General features: G+C 47.1%; 1 long non-coding RNA gene across 1 annotated transcript; it reads left to right on the top strand.

The window, feature by feature from the left end:
- The first annotated feature begins 281 nt into the window (after positions 1-281).
- LOC120039542 lies at positions 282-1007 on the top strand. Its single transcript, XR_005475444.1, has 3 exons — positions 282-312; positions 667-690; positions 770-1007. It is a non-coding gene; the product is annotated as an uncharacterized LOC120039542 (long non-coding RNA).
- The last annotated feature ends 1912 nt before the right edge of the window (positions 1008-2919 follow it).

The following is a 2919-nucleotide window of genomic DNA, read 5'->3' as shown; positions in this document are numbered from 1 at the left end:
GTTCTGAGAGGTTGTTCTGTCTGGGTTCTGAGAGGTTGTTCTGTCTGGGTTCTGAGAGGTTGTTCTGTCTAGGTTCTGAGAGGTTGTTCTGTCTAGGTTCTGAGAGGTTGTTCTGTCTAGGTTCTGAGAGGTTGTTCTGTCTGGGTTCTGAGAGGTTGTTCTGTCTAGGTTCTAGGTTCTGAGAGGTTGTTCTGTCTAGGTTCTGAGAGGTTGTTCTGTCTGGGTTCTGAGAGGTTGTTCTGTCTGGGTTCTGAGAGGTTGTTCTGTCTAGGTTCTAGGTTCTGAGAGGTTGTTCTGTCTAGGTTCTGAGAGGTTGTTCTGTCTAGGTTCTAGGTTCTGAGAGGTTGTTCTGTCTAGGTTCTGAGAGGTTGCTCTGTCTAGGTTCTAGGTTCTGAGAGGTTGTTCTGTCTAGGTTCTAGGTTCTGAGAGGTTGTTCTGTCTAGGTTCTGAGAGGTTGTTCTGTCTAGGTTCTGAGAGGTTGCTCTGTCTAGGTTCTGAGAGGTTGTTCTGTCTAGGTTCTGAGAGGTTGTTCTGTCTAGGTTCTGAGAGGTTGCTCTGTCTAGGTTCTGAGAGGTTGTTCTGTCTAGGTTCTAGGTTCTGAGAGGTTGTTCTGTCTAGGTTCTAGGTTCTGAGAGGTTGCTCTGTCTAGGTTCTAGGGTCTGAGAGGTTGTTCTGTCTAGGTTCTGAGAGGTTGTTCTGTCTAGGTTCTGAGAGGTTGTTCTGTCTGGGTTCTAGGTTCTGAGAGTTTCTTCTGTCTAGGTTCTGAGAGGTTGCTCTGTCTAGGTTCTGAGAGGTTGTTCTGTCTAGGTTCTGAGAGGTTGTTCTGTCTAGGTTCTAGGTTCTGAGAGTTTCTTCTGTCTAGGTTCTGAGAGGTTGCTCTGTCTAGGTTCTGAGAGGTTGTTCTGTCTGGGTTCTGAGAGGTTGTTCTGTCTAGGTTCTGAGAGGTTGTTCTGTCTAGGTTCTGAGAGGTTGTTCTGTCTAGGTTCTGAGAGGTTGTTCTGTCTAGGTTCTGAGAGGTTGCTCTGTCTAGGTTCTGAGAGGTTGTTCTGTCTAGGTTCTGAGAGGTTGTTCTGTCTAGGTTCTGAGAGGTTGTTCTGTCTAGGTTCTGAGAGGTTGCTCTGTCTAGGTTCTGAGAGGTTGTTCTGTCTAGGTTCTGAGAGGTTGCTCTGTCTAGGTTCTGAGAGGTTGCTCTGTCTAGGTTCTGAGAGGTTGTTCTGTCTAGGTTCTGAGAGGTTGTTCTGTCTAGGTTCTGAGAGGTTGTTCTGTCTAGGTTCTGAGAGGTTGTTCTGTCTAGGTTCTGAGAGGTTGCTCTGTCTAGGTTCTGAGAGATTGCTCTGTCTAGGTTCTGAGAGGTTGCTCTGTCTGTCTAGGGTCCAGAACCTGAGGCAGGTGTTGTCTGTACTAGGTACTACTGTACCTAGAGCCTGGGTGCTGAGAAGCTGTTTGCTATGTTGCAGCTTGTTGCTATGTTGCAGCTTGTTGCTATGTTGCAGCTTGTTGCTATGTTGCAGCTTGCTGCTATGTTGTAACTTGTTGCTATGTTGCAGCTTGTTGCTATGTTGCAGCTTGTTGCTATGTTGCAGCTTGTTGCTATGTTACAGCTTGTTGCTATGTTGCAGCTTGTTGCTATGTTACAGCTTGTTGCTATGTTGCAGCTTGTTGCTATGTTGCAGCTTGTTGCTATGTTGCAGCTTGCTGCTATGTTGCAGCTTGTTGCTATGTTGTCCTGTATGTAATCCAGCCAGCCATCATTCTGATCAGACATGTTATAATTCTGTAAATGACCCTTCTGTATTACATCATGTAAAACCATTAGTCATCACTTCCGGTTAATATATAGAATTTCTGTGCCAACATCTGAAAATATCTATCTATCTATAGGAACTGCCTTGTTCAGGGGCAGAACGACAGGGTTGTACCTTGTCAGCTCTGGGATTTGATTTTGCAACCTTCTGGTTACTAGTCCAACGCTCTAACCACTAGACTACCTGCCCCCCCACTTTAACCACTAGACTACCTGCCCCCCCACTCTAACCACTAGGCTACCTGCTCCCCCACTCTAACCACTAGGCTACCTGCTCCCCCACTCTAACCACTAGGCTACCTGCCTCCTCTAACCACTAGGCTACCTGCTCCCCCACTCTAACCACTAGGCTACCTGCCCCCCCACTCTAACCACTAGGCTACCTGCCTCCCCCCTCTAACCACTAGGCTACCTGCCGCCCCACTCTAACTACTAGGCTACCTGCCCCCCCCCCCCCCCCCCCCCCCACTCTAACCACTAGGCTACCTACCCCCCCACTCTAACCACTAGGCTACCTGCCCCCCAACTCTAACCACTAGGCTACCTGCCTCCCCCCTCTAACCACTAGGCTACCTGCTCCCCCACTCTAACCACCCACTCTAAACATCAGCCAGGAAGCATAGGAACTGAGAAGTGGTCTGTGGTCACCACCTGCAGAATCACTCCTTTATTGGGGGTGTCTTGCTAATTGCCTATAATTTCCACCTTTTGTCTATTCCATTTGCACAACAGCATGTGAAATTTATTGTCAATCAGTGTTGCTTCCTAAGTGGACAGTTTGATTTCACAGAAGTGTGATTGACTTGGAGTTACATTGTGTTGTTTAAGTGTTCCCTTTATTTTTTTGAGCAGTGTATTTCTTCCAGGAAGTGATTTAATATGGAGGACCCGGGACGCCAGCCTTTTCTCTCTACTATGTAAACTCTAACAGAAATAACTTCAAATTAAACACAGCTGTTTGCACAATTTGAGTTCTGGTTTTAATTACATTTTCAGCCAACTTGCAAGCAAATACTTGAATTTATTGTTACAAATCAGCTTGCAAGGTTGCTAACCAACTAGCCTGCTAACGTTAGCCCCTACCAGCCTGCTAGCGTTAGCCCCTACCAGCCTGC

The sequence above is a fragment of the Salvelinus namaycush genome, unplaced genomic scaffold (genome assembly GCF_016432855.1).
Source record: "Salvelinus namaycush isolate Seneca unplaced genomic scaffold, SaNama_1.0 Scaffold2793, whole genome shotgun sequence".
NCBI lineage: Eukaryota > Metazoa > Chordata > Actinopteri > Salmoniformes > Salmonidae > Salvelinus > Salvelinus namaycush.
Note: the sequence above shows the minus strand (reverse complement) of the source record. Positions and strands in the feature narration are given on the sequence as shown.